The 20,262-nt window shown below is 38.5% G+C and overlaps 1 protein-coding gene across 2 annotated transcripts in view; it reads left to right on the top strand.

The window, feature by feature from the left end:
• The window catches only part of DTWD2 (DTW domain containing 2), a 158,050-nt gene that overhangs the window by 71,471 nt on the left and 66,317 nt on the right, over positions 1 to 20,262 (top strand).

Genomic DNA, 20,262 nt, shown 5'->3' with positions numbered 1-20,262 from the left:
GGGTTTACAAACCTTGAGCTAGACACAGTACAGAGTGGTGTATTTACAAATCTTGAGCTATACACGGAGTGCTGATTGGTGCATTTACAATCCTTGAGCTAGACACAGAGTCACAGAGTGCTAGTCCTCCAAGTCTCCACTAGGTTAGCTAGATACAGAGTACCAATTGGTGTATTCACAAACCCTGAGCTAGACACAGAGTGCTAATTGCTGTATTTACAAACCCTGAGCTAGACACAGAGTGCTGATTCGTACATTTACAATCCTTGAGCTAGACACAGAGTCGCAGAGTGCTAGTCCTCCCAGTCTCCACTAGGTTAGCTAGATACAGAGTACTAATTGGTATATTCACAAACCTTGAGCTAGACACAGAGTGCTGATTGGTGTATTTACAAACCCTGAGCTAGACACAGAGTGTTGATAGGTGCACATACGATCCTCCAGCTAGATATAAAAGTTCTCCAAGTCCCCATCCAGTTCAGGAGCCCAGCTGGCTTCACCCATTGGATCCTGCACCAGGGCTGCAGGCGGAGCTGCCCGCCAGTCCGGAGCCACACCTGCACTCCTCAGCCCTTGGACTGTCGATGGGACCGGGTGCCACGGAGCAGAGGGCAGTGCCCAGTCGGGGAGGCTCAGGCCTTGCGGGAGCCCACCACACGGGGAGGAGCTCAGACATGGCGGGCTGCAGGTCCCCAGCCCTGCCCAGTGGGGAGACAGCTAGGGCCCGGCGAGAAGTTGAGTGCCGTGCCAGTGGGCGGGCACTGCTGGGGGACCCCGGGCAACCTCTGCAGCTGCTGGCCCAGGTGCTAAGCCCCTCACTGACCTGGGCTGGTGGTACCGGCTGGCCGCTCCGTGTGTGGGGCCTGTGGGGCCCGCAGAGCCTGCATCGGCGCCCACCGGAACTCACACTGGCCCGCAAGCGCAACCCCGGCTCCTGCCGCCGCCTCTCCCTCCACACCTCCCGGCAAGCAGAGGGAGGGGGCTCTGGCCTCAGCCAGCCCAGAGAGGGGCTCCCACGGTGCTGTGGCAGGCTGAAGGGCTCCTCAAGGCTCCCAGAGTGGACACTGAGGCTGGAGGCTGAGGAGGCGCTGAGAGTGAGGGCTGCTAGCACGTTGTCACCTGTCAGTACTGTTTTTTATAGAAATACAAATTAGTTCAATATTTTTGAAATTGTGATTTCATTGATTGATGCTGAAGTAGAATTAGATAAAATCTAAAGTACATTTTTAATTTAAAAATACCTAATGAAAAAGGATTAGGAAGATGTGCATTTTCTTAATCTATGTATTGAAACAAAGTGAACTGTGTTTAAAGCAAAAGTTAATCTCTGCCCCCATTCCAGGTAACCTCACATCTGTACTTCCCTACCCATACCTTTAGATATTTAGAGTTATAAGCACATTGCGTTTGCTTCCAAAAGTTTTTCTATATTCATATATACTACAATAATAGGTATTCACAGGTATAGTATTCTTTATCTTTTTCTTTTAAAAAGAAACAGGATGACAGTGTAATATATATGATACTCCAGTTTTCCTTTTCACGGAAGCATTCCTTGAAATTAATGTATATAGATATGTCTTAGTTGGCTTGGACTCTGTCTTTGTTTTTTCAGGGTGTTATAACGAAATACCAAAGACTGAGTAGCTTAAACCAGTGGTCCCCAGTCTTTTTGGCACCAGGGACAGGATCTGTGGAAGACAGTTTTTTTCATGGACCAGAGGTGGGGTAGGGGATGGTTTCGGGATGATTCAAGCATATTACATTTAATTTGAACTTTTTTTTCTATTTTTATTACACTGTAATATATAATGAAACAAAGAAAGGAGACTAATTGGTGGGGATCCTAGTTTTCTACCACCATTTCAAACAATCCAGCTGCCGATGAATATCTCTTACATGTAAGGCTTATGCCTAAGATTTTTATTTGAAGTGTGAAATGCCACTGTTTGTAGGATAATTTAATTACATGAGAATAAAATTTCAAACGTAGTATAAATATGAGATGATCTTTGGTTCAATATAAGCATAGATGGTATAAGAAAAAACAGGAATGATAAACATCATACTGTTTAAACAGCGATGTGGTAGATAGCTATCATATGCATGACTGAGTATAATCATCTTCTGGGAATTCCCTTGTTATGAACCTTAAATATGATACAAATTACAGCTCAGATTGTAAATCTCCCAAATGGGGAAACAATAGTCTGTTAATATTTTCATGTTTCTGCACACTCAGGATTTTTTGAGCACAGAACACTTGGCCCCTGCATTAAAGGATGTATGAATGGTACACGTGCCTTTGAAGTTTGAGATTGTGTGTTGACCCACAGCCATTTGTTCACATTCTAAAGGTGATAGACCTAAAGAAGCCATTAGTTTGCATTCTAATGATAATAAAACCTGAGTCATTTGCTCATACTTCAAAGGTTTTGAAAACCTAGAGACCATCTTCTTCTCTCCACAGAAAGGATTTGTTTACCTTCTCTCTGAAGGAAAGGAGGAGCACATGTGCTGGCAGTTCCTATATAAGCTCTGCATTGTATAATTTCAGAGTTCCTCTCCTTTGTTTCCAACTCTTGCACCAGCAGATGATGACATCTGCTTTTACTGTTTTGCACCATAGGGAATCGAGGGAACTGGCATAAGATGCTCTGTGAGTAATTATCTAGAACCTGTGTTTCCTGTCAGGATAATTAAATAAATATATGAATGTGTATCTTGCAGCTAGGCATCAGACAAATGACCTCTACTTTTCAGGTCAGAGCCACCCGTGAGACTTTGACAAGTGACAGGAAGGGACCCTATATCAAATCTCCATTTTTGATGTATGAGTGGTGGCAAATGTGTCTTGTTTTTGGTTATGAGTGTAGCAGCAGCAGCATAGGTTTTCCAGTGGTTGTGAGGTCACATTCCTTTTCTTTTTTTTTTTTTTCCTGGTAGAGACAGAGTCTCACCATGTTGCCCAGGCTGGTCTTGAACCCATGGGCTCAAGTGATCCTTGGGCCTTGGCCTCTGAAAAGACTGGGATTACAGTTTTGAGCCACTGTGCCTGCCTGAGATCACATTCTTTTTCTTTTTCTTTCTTTTTTTTTTTTTTTTTGAGATGGAGTCTTGCTCTGTCACCCAGGCTGGAGTGCAGTGGTGCAATCTTGGCTCACTGCTACCTCCACCTCCTGGTTCAAGCGATTCTCCTGCCTCAGCTTCCTGAGTAGCTGGGACTACAAGCACCTTCCACCGCGCCTGGTTAATTTTTTGTACTTTTAGTAGAGACGGGGTTTCACTGTGTTAGCCCTGATGGTCTCGATCTCCTGACCTCATGATCTGCCCGCCTCGGCCTCCCAAAGTGCTGGGTTTACAGACGTGAGCCACTGCTCCCGGCTGAGATCACATTCTTGATGCAAGAGTGGTGTTGGCATTGGTGGCAGTAGCATTTGTAATAAAGTTGGGTTCTTGGCATTTGATGATGGTAAAAGTAAGAATGCATCATCTTCATCAGGCCTTCTGTGGTAGCTTCGGATATTGCTTCTGGAAGTTTAATTCTGAGTCTTTTTCTATAATTCTGTCAATGATTTTGTGAACTGCATAATAGAGACCTCTTCTTCTTCTTCTTTTTTTTTTTTTTTCTTTTTTGAGACAGAGTCTCACTCTATCACCCAGGCTGGAGTGCAGTAGCTCAATCTTGGCTCACTGCAACCTCTGCCTCCCAGGTTCAAGCGATTCTCCTGCCTTACCCTACCGAGTAGCTGGGACCACAGGCCTGCGCCACCATACCTGGTTAATTTTTGTACTTTTAGTAGAGATGGGGTTTCACTATGTTGGCCAGGCTGGTCTCAAACTCCTGACCTCAAGCGATCTGCCTGCCTCAGCCTCCCAAAGTGTTGGGATCATAGGCCTGAGCCACAGTAAAGTCCTGTTCTGTTTACTTTTGCCAGATTGGTTGGTATTTGTAAGTAAGAAACCTGACCGGGCTGGGCGCAGTGGCTCACGCCTGTAATACCAGCACTTTGGGAGGCCGAGGCAGGTGGATCACGAGGTCAGGAGATTGAGACCATCCTGGCCAACACGGTGAAACCCCATCTCTACTAAAAAATACAAAAAATTAGCCGGGCATGGTGGCGGGCGCCTGTAGTCCCAGCTACTCGGAGGCTGAGGCAGGAGAATGGTGTGAACCCGGGAGGCGGAGCTTGAAGTGAGCCGAGATCGTGCCACTGCACTCCAGCCTGGGTGACAGAGGGAGACTCTGTCTCAAAAAGGAAAAAGAAGAAAAAAAGAAAAAGAAACCTGACCGATATAAAATGTCATCTCTTGGCGGTCAGATTGTCCATTTGATGTTACTTACCCTCTTTTATTTTCCAAACGTTTTCAGTGAGCAATGTATTACTTGTATATTTAGAAGAACAAACAAAAAGACGGAAAGAATTTAGGCTTCCTGACTTCTGTGCTGCCTCTGAAAATCTGAATAATGAATATATTAATCCATGATATGGTTTGGCTGTGTCCCCACCCAAAATCTCATCTTGAATTGTAATCCCCATGTGTTGGGGGTGGGACCTCATGGGAGGTGATTAGATAATGGGAGCAGATCCCCCATGCTGTTCTTGTGATAGTGAATGAATTCTCATGAAATTGGATGGTTTGTTATTTTTTTTTGTTTTGTTTTCTTTTTTTTTTTTTTTTTTTTTGAGATGGAGTCTCGCTCCATTGCCCAGGCTGGAGTGCAGTGGTGCGAACTCGGCTCACTACAGCTTCCTAGGTTCAAGCGATTCTCCTGCCTCAGCCTCCTGAGTAGCTGGGATTACAGTCACGCACCACTACTCCTGGCTAATAATTTAGTAGAGACAGGGTTTCACCATGTTTGTCAGGCTGGTCCCAAACTTCTGACCTCAAGTGGTCCACCCGCCTTGGCCTCCCAGAGTGCTGGGATTGTAGGTGTTAGCCACCGTGCCCGGCTAATCGGATGGTTTTACAAGGGGTTTTTCTCCCTTTTGCTTGACACTTGTTTCTACTACCCCCATGTGAAGAAGGACATGTTTGCTTCTCCTTCTGCCATGATAGTAAGTTTCCTAAGGCCTCCTGAGCCCTGTGGAACTATGAGTCAATTAAACCTATTTTCTTAATAGATTGCCCAGTCTTGGGTATTTCTTCATAGCAGTGTGAGAACGACTAATATCGTCTCTGAAATGGATTGTATTCTTGCATGTGAACATAGGTGCACTTATTTTGATAAATCCTTAATATGACCTAAGAGTCAAACACCTGGCTGTTTCTTTTTCCCTTCCCTATTGTTTCTTTCCATGTGTTTTATTTTAGGGAAAGGGACCCTCATCACCTGTTAGAGCTACTCTTTTTGTAAGACGTCCTTTTGTAAAATGTCCTTCTTATTTTCTTTCAGTTATTAAGACATGCAGGTAAAAAGATTGTAGTTCTTACACTGTCATTGTCTGGTAATAGCACATCAGCAGTTAACTTAAACCCGAATTTGAGATTTCTTCTCTGTCTCATCTATCTTGCTACTTGGTCTGGTAGTCAAATTATAAGCATCTACATATAAATAATTTAATAAAACTAGGTTAGTATATTATATTTTTGTCAGTTTAAAATACTTTTTATGATACCCAAGTTAGGATGAAGGGAGCAACCTCAATTTCCATAGATTTTCATGAGGTCCAGTTTTATTGATGAGTATAATTGTTATTAGTTGTAGTTCTAATGGGGTCAGAAAGAAAAGCAAGGAGCATTCCTCTGGATCTTTATGATCCAGAGTTAGTGACACTAGACTCTGAACACTAGAGTTAGTGACAAGTTAGTGACAAAGGCTATTTGGATTTTTTCTGAGTAATAACTATGACTAAAATTGTATCATTTTAGATACGTAAGGAAAGATTCTTCCACATTAAATTGAAAGGCAAAATCATTTCTATTGTGTTTCTGTTTTATTAGATTTACTTTCTTTGAATGTCTTTTTTGAGACAGACTTTTGCTTTTGTTGCCCAAGCTACAGTGCAATGGCACGATCTCGGTTCACCGCAACCTCTGCATCCCGGGTTCAAGCGATTCTTCTGCCTCAGCCTCCCAAATAGCTGGGATTATAGGCATGCGCCACCAGGCCTGGCTAATTTTGTATTTTAATAGAGATGGGGTTTCTCCATGTTGATCAGGCTGGTCTCGAACTCCCGACCTCAGGTGATCCACCCACCTCGGCCCCCCAAAGTGCTGGGATTACAGGCATGAGCCACTGCGCCTGGCCTTAATGTCTTTTAATAGACTAGTGATATATTATAAATCAGAGTATGGGATCTCTTTTATTTACTGCCACTAAACAAGAAAACAATAATCATGGACCACATATCCTTTGTTTCTAAATTTAGATAAAATATGAGAGTAAACACTGGAAGGTGACAAGCAAATCAGATAGGCAACAGAATTGGCATTTTTATACACCTAACCTTTTTGTCCAACAATCTTCATACTGTGGGTTTGAATGCTTCCTTGAGATATTAGTTGTCTGTCTTCCAGTTGGCTCAGATCTTCAACCAATTTCTCAAGTTTTTGAAATGTGAGTAGCTTCATTTAATGTCCTTAGTAGCTACCTTTCCCTCAACCCCAATCCCTTATTGGGAATTTACTTTCCCTTTTGTTGTATATCCAACTTCTTTATCTTTAAGAGTGCTCATTCACATTGCATTATTGTTGTGGAGTAGTTCCTATTTGGATATCAGAACTTCCTCTTACTTTTAGAATTATCCTCCATATGTAGACACAGTCAGTCTTGATGGTAAAGGACAAGGGTAACCAGAGGAATAGATCCTGAAATACCTAGAAAACCATCAGTCACTTGCTCTTTCACTCACACACCTAGATGGAATTCCTAGTGTTTAGTTGAAATTGTAGGGTTCCAGTCACCACACATGGGAAGATTCAGTTAAATTTCAATTTCAATTGGATTCAGTTAAATTTCAATGATTAGCTTACATATTGATTGCATTTTTGGGAGTTTATCCTGGTTAGTGGGAATCCTTATTTTTATTTCTGATTTTAATGGAAAGCTTTCTAGTACCTGATCACTAAACATGATACAGGCTTTTTTTTCCATATTAAGAAAAAAAATATATATATATATATTTTTTTGAGAGAGAGTCTCACTGTCTTACCCAGGCTGGAATGCAGTAGCCCTGTCTTGGGTCACTGCAACCCCTGCCTCCTGGGTTCAAGTGATTCTCATGCCTCAATCTCCTGACTAGCTGGGATTATAGGCGCGTGCCACCACGCCCAGCTACTTTTTGTATTTTTAGTAGAGATGGGATTCTATCATGTTTGTCTCAAACCCTAGTCTCATGTCATCCACCCGCCTTAGCCTCCCAAAGTGCTGGGATTATAGGCATGAGCCAGAAAAATTAAATATATATTAATATATTTTTGTTTTATAAAGATTTTTAAAAACCAGGAATGTTGATGAATTTTATGGAATGTGTATTCAGTACCCACATGGCCTTAGTCCTTTGATTTAATAATTTAATGAATTATATGAATGCTTCCTAATATTGAACTGTGCCTGCATTCTGGAAGAAACCACCCTCACTTGTTTTATTTTACTTGTTTTAAGTGATAGAGTCCGCTTTGCTGCTTAAGCTGGAGTGCAGCTGTTATCTTTTTAATGTATTACTGGATTATCTTTACTAAATTTTTTTTTTATATTTTGCCAATTATATTGTAAATTCCATGAGAGCAGGATTGGTTGGTACTAAATTAATTGCTTTCTTGCTGTTATTTTAAATGTCTTATATATACTGTAGCAAAGGATTTTGCATTGTACCTGTGCTCAAACATTTAAATAAGTAACTAATATAATTGATATAGGTGTATCTTGGTTGGTTTGTGGTGCTATAATGGAATGACACAGAGTGGGTGTTCTGGCTCACAGTTCTGGAGGCTGGGAATCCTAATATTAAGGCACTGATAACGTTTGGTGATTCTGATTCCAAGATGGTGTGCTTTGTCCTCAACTGGTGAAAGGTGGAAGGGCAAAAAGAGAGTAGGAGAAAGAACCCACTCCTAGAGCCTTTTTAATAATGATGGTATTAATCTATTCATGAGGTGGAGCTTCATGACAGAAATGCTTACATTAGACCCTATCTCATAACATTGTCACATTGGAGATTAAGTTTCCAACACATGAATTCTAGGGGACACATTTAAACCAGAGTAAGGTGAAACCACCAAGGATACAAAGCTGCCCTAGGCTTTTATATATCTGATAAGAAGGCATACCTAAGGTCAGCGAGACAAAATCATAAACATAAAATACAAAGAAAAGGGCATACATTAACACTTATTAATTTATTTCATTTATATTTATTTTTATTGTATGCTTGGTTTCACTCACACTTTTTAATGCTCTTTTGCTTTTTTCCTTCTTGTAAAATGAAAATAAAAACCACTATACTACCAGCCTAATCAGCAGTTTTTGTTGTATTTTATCAAATTTATTACATTATTATTTTCATATGATGTAGCTTTCTTTGAAAGATTAAACAGTTATATTTGGTTTTATAATGGTGTTTGCCAGCTATTTAAATTGTGTTTAAATTGATTTATTGCTCACTAGCAGTACTTTTTTCTGTAGTTTCCCAGGTTTTATGACTTCTTATGGTTATTCACTTCTTTGATTAGCTAGACTATGTTTTTAACACAAACTTCAGAAAGATATAAAGATTTCATTCACTTCTTGAACTCTCATATACTTAAGAATCTTTGTTCTTGCGACAAGTGAAATACAGTTTGGTTTTGTATATAATTCTTAGTTAACATCTTTTTAATTTTAAAACTGTATAGACCATACTCACTGATGAGTCAGTTCTCCAGAGAGACAGAAACACACACACACACGTGTGTGTGTGTGTGTCTGTGTGTATGTATGTATATGGTTCATGTGATTGTGGAAGCTTGATCAAAATTTGCAGAGTATACCAATGGGCTGAAGACCCAGGGAAGAGTTACAGTTTGTGTCCAAAGGTAATCTACTGGCAGAAATCCTTCCTGTTGAAGGAGCTCCAGGTTGGAGTACTTTCACCCTCCCGTAATGAGGCATGTCCCTGGCCCCTACCCTTCTAAGCTAGGGACAATTAGAAGAACTGTTAATCCATTTATAGCTAAGGTGGCAATTTTTTGAATTTTTGCAATCAAACTTTGGCGATGACCCTGAGCAGTAGGATATAAATAACTCCCACATGCTTAGCGTTCCAATAACAGAACGCTAGGCATAAGTGGGTTAATAAGAATGTCTTCCACTTAGTAATGAGCCCTAACTATGCCTACAAACTAGTTATCAGCACCAAGCATTGACTTTCAATGTGGATCAAATTAAATTGCATCTTGTTGATAGCTTTGGTATGTTTAGTTTGTGTTTAGGACTTTTCTTGTTTTCAATATAGATCCGTTAATTCACTGATTAATCCATACATTTACCCAATTCATTTGCAGTTCAGCTATGTTCCTTTAATGCTATAAGTTACTGGTGAATTGTACTGTTTTTCTCATGGAGTTTATAGTAAGCTGGGGAAAAAAGACAAAAATAAACATAATAAATAAAATATTGCCATATATATTTCAAAGGGAAGCAGCAGGAGATTGAGATAGAGAATACCTGGAGAAGTCCTGCCAGAGGAGCTGACATTTGCTCTGAGTCTTGAAAGATGAGGAATTAGCCATGAAGAAATTGAGGAAAACATTTCAGTAGAGTAAAACAATATGGGCAAGGACCTGAAGTCAGAAAAAGCTTTGCATGTTTGAGGAACTGAATGAAGACCATTGGAGCTTAGTGAGAGAGGGACAGAATGGGTCAAGATAGGCTTGTAGGGATAGGCTTGAGCCAGATGCAGGGCCTTGTGGCCTTAGTAAGAAGTTTGAATTTTTTCTTCTAAAGATACTGTGAAGCCATGGACATTTGTTGTTTTTGCTAACTTCTGTACAGTTCTCCCTTCCTTTAAAATATCACACTGATCTTGCTTTGGGTGGAAATTACCCCTGTCATTTTCAGTCCAAGTACTTCAGGTGGAGATTTTTAAAATCTAGGCTCTAGGCTAGAGTGATTAGTTCAGAGATAGATCTGTGTCCCAAGTCAAAACAGTTACATTTAATCAGAGTGAATTTGGGATTTCTGTTTGAGTCAGGTTTCTGCTAGCTTACATTATATCTCTATGAAGTAATTACCAAACAGTGTCCCTCTGATGGATGAATTATAGAAAGGTGTCCTCTAATGCACAACTTGCTGAAGATGACTTGGTGTGAAGAAAAGTGTGCCTCTTTCTCATATATGCCAGGGCTGAGTTAGATTGGTGTTGGTTAGATTCAGTTCCTTTGCCCCCTTGTTTTGGTACCTTGTGTAGTGCATCAAATGCACGCCCACACATATGCCACTGAGTAGGGATAGAAATTTGGAGTTGCTGATGGTCATCTTTGCACTAGTGAGAGTTGGTCTATGAGAGCAGAGCCAAATACAGAGATAATAGCTAGAAGGAAATTGGGCCCTATTGATATTATTTGAGTTGTTCTCCAGTTTCATCCAGGTTGTTGCAAATGGCAGAATCCTTTTTTAAGGCTGAATAATGTTACGTTGTGTGTGTGTTTATGTGTGTGCATGTATATGTACACACACACCACATTTTATTTTTATCTTTTCTTCCATTGAAGGATATTTAGGTTGTTTCCATTACTTGGCTATTGTGAATAATGCTACTGTGAACATGGAGTGCAGATGTCTTTTCATGATTCTGTTTTCAATTCCTTTGGATATATACCCAGATGTAGGATTGCTGGATCATATGGTAGTTCTATATTTATTTCTTTGAGGAACTTCCTTACTGTTTTCCATACACTATATCAATTTACTTTCCCACCAACAGTGTATAAGAATTCACATTTCTCTACATCCTTGCCAACATTTGTTATCTTTTGTCTTTGCTGATAGCTATTCTGACAAATGTGAGCTGATATCTCATTGTGGGTTCGCTTTATATTTTCTTGATGATTAGAGATTATATACCTGTTGACCATGTGAATTTCTTCTTTTCGGGTGCTCCAGTGGCACAATCAGTTAGTGTGCCGTACTTACATGAATTTCTTCTTTTGAGAAATGTCTATTTAGGTCATTTGCTGATTTATTAATTGGGTTGAGTTTTTGCTATTGAGTTGTATAAGTTCCTTATGTATTTTGGAGATTGTCGTGATCAGATATATGGTGCTGTGGTCGAATTTTTGTGTCTCCTCAAAACTTGTATATGAAACCTAACCCCCCAAGGTGATAGTATTAAGAGGTGGGGACTTTGGAAGAGGTTAGGTCACGAGGCCTCTGCCTTCATGAATTGGATTAGTGCCCTTTTAAAAGAGGCCTGAGGGAGCTTATTTGTGCCTTCCCCCATTTGAGAATACATAGAAGGTGCCATCTCTGAGAAACAAGCCCTTACCAGCCACCACATCTGCTGGTGCCTTGATCTTGGACTTCTCAGGCTATACTCCAGAACTGTGAACAATACATTTCTGTTGTTTAATTACCCAACCTAAGGTATTTTGTTACAGTAGCTTGAATGGACTGAGATGAAAATTGGTGCTGACAAGTGGGGTGCTGTTGTAACAAATAACTAAAAATGTGGAAGCAGGTTCGGAACTGGGTAGTGGGGAGAGTCTGGAAGAATTTGGCATACATGCTAGAAAAAGCCTACACTGCCATGAATGGAGCATTAAGGGCAATTGTGGCGAGGCCTCAGAAGAAGACAACTGCAGAGAAAGCCCCAGTTTTCTTAGAAGTGGCCTAAGTGGTCATGATTAAAATGTTGGTAAAAATATGGATAGTAAAAGTCATTCTGATGAGGTCTCAGATGGAAATGGGAAGATTTTATTGGAAATGAGAGGAAAGGCTAATGTTGTTATTAAGTAGTCAAGACCTTGGTAGAGCTGTGTTCATGTCCTAGTGATTTGTGGAAGGCAGTACTGCTGAGCAGTGAAAAAGTATAGTTGGTGGAAGAAATCTCTAAGCAAAGTGTTGAGGGCGAGGCATGGCTTCTCTTGAATGCTTATAGTAAAATGCAAAAAGATAGAAACAAATTAAAGATGGAATTTATAATCAAAAGGGAAGCAGAACTTTTAAAGATTTGGAAAATTGTCACCCTGGCCATGTTTTAAAGAATGAAAAATTGTGTTTGGGAGAGAACACCAATGGTGTGGCTCAATGAATGTTCACGTGTTATAAGGAGATTGGTATGGATGGGCAAAAGCCAGGTGCTGTTCACCAAGACAATGAAAGAATAACCCTGAAGTCATTTTGGAGATAATTGGGCCTGCTACTTCCATCACAGGCTTCAGTAAATGAATATCTTATGTGCAGGAGGAGAGCACAGATGGGCTCACTGGGGGGCATATTGTAGCATGCTATGGAACCAGGTCTCATGGTATGGAGTGCTAAGTACGGGGAAATACAGTGGCTCCAGGTCTGAGGCAGGGGCACAGTGTCTCGTCATTTCAGGCAGCTCTCTTGTGTTATTGTCAGCTACATAGTCATTGGTGGCAAGAATTGTGGGAGGCCCTTGGTAGCTGTGAGGACTGTTTGGACTCTTATCTGTGTGCTTGTGGATCTGGCACTGGGGCTTCAGCCCTGAAATCTGCTTGTGTGCGCTTGCAGGGTCTAATTGCAGGAGTGTGCACACTGGTGGAAGCTGAACCTGGTGGCAGGGCCCTGGGGTGGTAGTGGACATGTGTGGGGTGGCTGCCCTTGTTCCCAGGGCTAGGTTGCTCATGGTGATGCTTACTCAGGTAGCTTAGGCAAGTGGAGTCTGAGAAGGTGAAAAACAGGTAGGCCCTTGATAGTAAAAGCTGTCGGGGGTCTGCAGTGGCTTTGCTGGCTATTGGTTTCCTCAGTGGTGAAAGCTTCTTGGGTCCTCTGCAAAGCAGGCCTCTGGGGTTCATGGCTATGAACACTTGAGCTCCTTAGTGCTCACAGCTGTGGAGCATCTGCAGTGACCCCAAGGGCTGTTGAGTTGAGTTTCTCCATGTTGAAAGGTGTTAGAGTCTTTTGCTGAGAAGGCCACAACCTGCCATGTGGTTGATGCCAATAGGCCACACACTTCTTTGTTCCTAGCTGTTTCCAGGTGACTCAGCTATGCTGGTCTCCCCACTGATCTGGGTGGAGTATAACTGAAGCAGAACCCTAAAAGGATGGAGAAACTTGTTGCTAACCTTAATCTTTTCTCTTGTGAAGGGAACTCTTGGGTCAGGGAGTTTCCTTGTATTGCTAAGCACTGTTGGCTTCATTCAGGAAAAATGAGTCTGTTCTTCTTTCCATCTTTGGGCAGTTATTTTTGGGCTCTTGCTTTACTGTGTTGCTGCAGCTCCTTAACTCCTGAGCTCTTTCAGAGCTATTTTTGTTTATGGGAAAATAGTTTTTTTTTGTGGGCGGAAGGCTGGGATCTCCTACTTTGCCTTCTCACTGATATTCTTCCTGATCAATTGTGTTTTAGCATAAGTGATTTGAGTTTAATTTTTCATCACCTGCAACTGAAATGTTTTAACCAGAAGGGTGGTGCGGTCTTCAGATTACATTTTCTTCTCTATTACTTTTGTTCATTTTGATGGGTATCAGTGAGGTGTTTTTTTTTTTTTTTTTTTTTTTTTTGGTGGTGGTGTGGGGTGCATTTGTTTTGTTGGTTTCCCTAGAAGTTGGTTTATCTTGCATTCATAATTCAGTCTCTACAAATTTGAATTTACTCATTTGTTATTTATTCTAGGCCATATAAGACATGGTTTGACATTAGAAGATACACGTTTGAAATCTGTTTCCTTAATTACTAGCTTTTTGACTAACACGACTCATTTAATTTCTCTGAGCCATAGTTTCTCCAGAAATACAATGAAGTTTGGATTTTTTGTTTTTGTTTTTGGCACTCATTCATGTATCTAGGGTGTTAGATACACTGGCTGCCAACTGTTTTAGCTTCAAGCCAGGCATATATGAGGCAAAATGAAAATCCAGGGAACTCACCCATATCACTCCTTGGTCTTGAGGATCCTGAGGTCCCTATGCAGGTCTTCTTTCTTCTCGTCACTTTTCAGTCTTTTCATGTTTTCTTTAATATGCAATGTCCAGAGTTTTTTGTTGTACTTAGGAGGAAAAATAGGGAAAACTACATCTGTTTCATCTTCATGGACACAGAAGTCCTGAGCTCAATTTTAATAAACATGAAATTAAAGAATTTTAGAGGTGCAAGGCATCTTCATCTTCAAGGCAAGTTCATATGGTCCTGTGATGGTTAGTTTTATGTGTCCACTTGAGTGAGCCACTGGGTGCCCAAATATTTGTTTAAACATTACTCTGAGTGTTTCTCCCAGTATTTTGGAGATTAACTTTTTTATTGATAGAGTAAAGCAGATTGTCCACTATAATATGGGTGGGCTTTATCTAGTCAGTTGAAGGCCTGAATAGAACATAAAGACTGACCCTCCCCTGAGTAAGAGAAGAATTCTCCAGCAGACTGCCATTGGACTTTATCTGTGCCACTGACTCCTGGGTGGCCTTTGGACTTTTTTTTTTTTTTTTGATGTGGAGTCTTGCTGTCGCCTAGGCTGGAGTGCAGTGGCACAATCTTGGCTCACTGCAATCTCTGCCTCTCGGGTTCAAGCGATTCTCCTGCCTCAGACTCCTGAGTAGCTGGAATTACAGGCATGTGCCACCATGCCTGGCTAAGTTTTGTATTTTTAGTAGAGATGGAGTTTCACCATGTTGACCAGGCTGGTCTCAAACTGCTGACCTCAGGTGATCCGCCCACCTCGGCCTCCCAAAGTGCTGGGATTACAGGTGTGAGCCACCATGCCCAGCCTCTTGGGTCTTGAACCTGCTGGCTCACACTGCAGATTTGGGCTGATCATCCTCCATAATTATGTGTCAATTCCTTATAAGAAATCTCTTTCTCACGCTCTCTATATATCGTAATAGTTCTGTTTCTGGGGAGAATCCTAATACAGGTCTAAAATAACCACTTGAAATGTTGAACAAAAATTAATCCCAATGCAGTTAAATGAATTCCTAATTAGTGTCAGCTAGTTAATGGCAAAACTGTATATGAAAGGAGAGGTGGGGAAACTTTCTAATTCATGGGAAATGATGTTGTGACATACTGCATGCTCCACTTGATGTGAGTACCTTTAAGCATAGTTTCTATTGGAACATGGTTCTGTGGATTATCATTTAAAGTAGAAAGGAAAATTTCCAGGTAAAGAAAGCTATGTTAGCATAGTTTGTCGTCATATTCCCAGTCTCATTTTCTTTGCCTTTGGAAAGCCTGATAATTGTAATTTGTCCCTCTCAGTGTTTAATTACCTTTTCTTTCCATAAAGGCTACTAAAAATGTGATGTAACATTGTCTTATATTTATTTTGGGTCTGTATAATTCTTTTTCCATTTTTTAATCCACATCCAATAAACTGAATGTTTAAAGGGTACAGTTTGCTAAGTTTTGACATACATACGCACTTGTAAAACCATTAATACAATCAAGGTAATGAAGATATCCATTGCTCTCTAAATGATTATCAAGGGATTATCCCCGTGGTAATCTTTTCTTCCTACGCTTTCCCTATCCTTAGGCAACCATGATCTTGTTTATGTCACTATGGATTAGTTTGAGTTTTATAGAATTTTATATAAATATAATCATAGATTATGTACTCTTAATGGCTTCATTTTATTAAGCATAATTATTGGACAATTCATTTTTGTTGTATGTATCAGAAGTTCATTGTTTTTATTGCTTAATAATATTCCATTGTTTGCATATTCTACAATTTGTTTATCTGGGCATCTGCAAATGACCATTTGGGTTGTTTTCTATTTTTGGCTTTACAAATGAAATGGTTATTGACATTCTTATACAAGTCTTTGTGTGGACGCATGCTTTCTTTTTTTTTGGATAACTACCTGGGAGTAGAATGGCTCAATTCTATAGTAGGTGTATTTTAAACTTTAATAAACCAAACTGTTTTCCAAAATGGCTGTAGTATTTAACGTTTTACACTCCTACCAGTAGTTTATGAGAAATCTTGTTTCTTCTTATCTCCAACAACACTTGGTATGGGTGGTCTTTGAAATTTTTGCTATTGTAATAGTTGAGTAGGGATATCTCATTGTGGTTTTAATTTGCATTTACTACTGACTAATGATGTGGAACATCTTTTCATGTGCTTATTTATCATCTTTGGTGAAGTGTACATTCACATCTTTTGCTCATTTTTATATTGTTTTGTTTTGTTGTTAATGAGCCTGAGAGTTCTTTACATATTCTGGATACATGTCCTCAATATATGATTTGCAAATGTTTTCTCCTGGTGTGCCTTCTTATCCTTGAAACAGTTTCTTGAGATGTGCAGAATTTCTTAATTTTGATGAAATTCAATTAATTAATTTAAAAAGTCATATACATGATTTAAAAAAATAAAGAATCTACCAGATTAGTTAGCTCATTTTACTTTTATGCATGAAGAGTGGGAAGAGATAAAATTTTAAAGCCTTTCAGGTTAGCAAAGCCATATTTATAAAAAAAAGTTATCCAAAGATAAATATTTTTATCTTCAGAAATAGAAATGTTATTAAAATAGTCTTACCAGGGCAATCAGTTTTGAAACAAGACAACCAATTAAAAAACCAGAGTTTTTTAGATAGAGGTTAGAATCACAGGACATAGTAAGATTCTTTGACTCCAGATGGCTTGAGAAACAAATAACATTTGTAAGAACTGTTTATCATAGAAAATAGAACAGGATGATTACAGTTATAACTTTATACACAGCTTCTATACTAGACTTATGATATTGTGAATGCTTTCAGTTCTATATCTTATCAGGACAGGCCCTCTTACTCAGAATGTTCTACGCTCTGCAGCTGCAGGGGAGAGAGCAGTAGCATCTCTTCTCATTTTTCTGAGACTCCTTTCTGAATTCCTAATTAGCAATTCCTCCAGTTGCTAATTAGGAGGGCCTGTGTTCTCAAAGTTAAAACGGAAATTCCATTAGTTATTCCTTGGAGAAAGGAGCATTAAATATTTACAATGTGAAATAAAAGAGAAAATATATTTTAACAAATCAAATGTGGGTAATGTAATGTTTTCTTTTTAAAACATGCTTATACATATACATTAATGTAACACACACATATATACACACATATACATACATACATATGCAGTTGTTAGCAGAGATTGCTCTATCTTTTGAGATTTAAATAAAATTGTGTCAAGGTGTTTATCGAATATGCTTTGGAATTTTCTTGGAAAAATGTTAGGGTCACCTCTTTCTCAGAGTTCCTATGCTGCTAAACTCTTACCTCCCCTGAATATTCTGTTCTCTGCTTCTTGCCTATTCAGAGTTGGAATGTAGCTCCTTGGCTACAATTTACCCAGTGTCACTCTCACAAAGCCTTTGTTTGTATATGTAGACTTTAGTGAATGTTGGAGTAGCCAAAGTGGTGAGGGGAGAGTTGTAATAAGGTGAACTATTCAAAATTGAATGTTTCATAACCCTGTTCTTTCTTCACATGCTGCCAGTTCTTGTTTCTTGCCATGTTCTCTCTCTTTTTCTCTGCATGTCTGTTTCTTCTATCAATTTCTTATTTTATTTTCTTTTGCTTCTTAACTTGCCACTATTTCCAAATTCAGGAGAGATACTACTGGTCTTTGATTCTCTGTCTGTATACCCATCTTATGTAAGGAATTTTTCTAAACACAGGCAGAAACCTTAATGTCAGTCGATTAAAAAACGGACAAAAAATGTTTTATTCCTTCTACATAAACATGTGTGTGCATGCATATGTTATACAAAAAATGGTGTCATTCTTACACATATTATTCAGGAACTTGCTTTTTATTTTTATACTGTCATGGATATTTTTCTGTGTCAGTTCAGTGTATAAGTATGATAATACACTTAGCTATTCTTTTTATTAGACACTGAGGATGTTATTGGTATATGTTAGTGAATATCTTTGAAAACATTAGCTTTTTGAACATGTGAGTATTTTTATTAGATTTCTAGAAGTGAATTTTGGGTTAAAAGGTGTGTGTATTTCATATCTTGAAGGATACTGCCAGGTCAGTGTCCACTAATAGTCTGTGAGAGCACTGGTGGTCTCATAATCTCAACAGCCCTGGGTATTTATTATTATTGTAAATTTTGGGAAGTGGTATCTGATCATTGTTTTAAATATCTTTCTAATTGAGTCACCAGTCTTGGTGTAAACCTAAATTTAGTACAGACACAATAGTATGCATTAAAAATATTGGTTATAATCCTAAATAAGGAAGTACAGAGATTTTGATCCTCTATCCTTTTGACATAATTTCATACTAATATATATGTAAAATTCTCTAATATGAATGCTGTATTTTTAGAGATAACTGTTACTTCTCTTTAACTCTATTTCATTTGATTGAAATTCAAATATATATAAGTAGACAAGATTATGATGATGATAAAGATGGTAGAGATTTTATTATTTCCCTTTTGTTGCTTCTCATAATATTTTTTTTACATTTCCAGGAAATTCAATTTTATTTTTAATGGGATTTCATCTTCATAATGACAGAACATAATGTTTGTAATACTTAATGAGCTTTTAAAGAACATATGTGGGTGGTTAGAATCTGCTTTTTAGCTAGAGATTTAGAGATCCTAATATTCTCCTTGAAAATTCTGCTTAGCTTCTGGAGACAAGATCATACTTGTATTAGTATTTTGAAGCCAGCTTCAAGTATAATTGAATTTTCACTGTGTGCAATTGGAATCTTTTCAACTCTTTAACACTGATTAATATTCCCACTAGATTATAGTTTTCTGATATTTCAAGAAAAACAAAGCAAAAGTGGAACTATGTGAAGGTTATTTATTACTTCTTAGTTAATAAGGTGTACCTTCTCCATTTGTCTCTCATAATTTCTGTCCCTGTCTTTTTAGACAAAGAAATATTATCAGTATTTTTTGTACTTATAAAAACACATTGATAAGTTTATAGTTTTCACAGCTGTGTAATGTTTGTCTTATTTGTTTCCCAGAAAAACCTTGTAGGCAATATTGTCACTTTGTTAGAGGCATACTGACTTAAGTCTTTTTTTTTTTTTTAAACCATTTTAGCACAATAAGTATTAATAAATTTTTGGTGAAAAATGTGGAATTTTAGGATATAGTATTTTCACTAGGACTGTAATTTTAAATACTCTTTTAATGACTAAGTTAAAAACATAGAAATTTATTAGTACTAAAATCTGGTTTTAGTTATGATGTGATACAACATAGACATACCCAAAGGATGTAACATAATATCAGATATTTTTAAAGATCCAAACTATTTATGTGGTATAAAAGGATATTAATAACATTGTAATGATTCATAAGCTTAGAGCATCTGGTCCTTTGAGATCATTAACAGCTTTGCATATAGTCCACATCTCAAGATCCATATGGCAACCATTTGTGTATACATGGTAAAAGATATCTCAAAAATTTCTATATGAGTTCCAGTAGTTATTAAGAACACTGTAAGTAATGTGATGATTACCATAGAGAGTAACAGGCTTACTTTTTCCAAATGGGTGTTTCCAGGAGTGGTTGTAATTGAAAAAAAAGTCTTTCATGCTTTTACTGTTTACATTGATCAGAAACTAAAAACATATGTATTTTCTAAGTATAAAGAAAACCCATTGAGATAATTATGTTGAAGAATAATTATGATGAATGTATGGATATAACTAAATTTAACTAAAGATTCTCTTATCTGAAGATATAATTATTTGATTTACAGAAATCTGGGTACCTTTACCAGTTTGTGATATATTGTTTGATCTATTTTAAAGCATAAATAGATTTTGGTTGTCATATATTCATGTGCGCCATAATTTTAGCTATACATTCCCCCAGATGTACCTACTTATACTTTGCTCTTTCTATACATATTTATTGAGTTTCTACTATGTTTCAGTTACTATTTAACACAAAGGACTTTTTTTTTCTTTTTGGCTTTGAACATTTGATAATTGATATTTCAAGTAGCACATTTGTAGCTTTCCACTATTTAGTACTTCATCAGTTTAAAAAATTATATTTTCATCACTTATTTTGTTTCTCAGGATCACTAGATATAGTGATATTGAGAGGTGACAATGTGCTAGCAGCCCTCACAGCACCTCCTCAGCCTCCGCGTCCACTCTGGCGGTGCTTGAGGAGCCC

This window comes from Macaca mulatta, chromosome 6 (assembly GCF_049350105.2).
Source record: "Macaca mulatta isolate MMU2019108-1 chromosome 6, T2T-MMU8v2.0, whole genome shotgun sequence".
In the NCBI taxonomy this organism is placed as follows: Eukaryota; Metazoa; Chordata; class Mammalia; order Primates; family Cercopithecidae; genus Macaca; species Macaca mulatta.
This window is presented reverse-complemented; position numbering and strand designations above follow the sequence as displayed.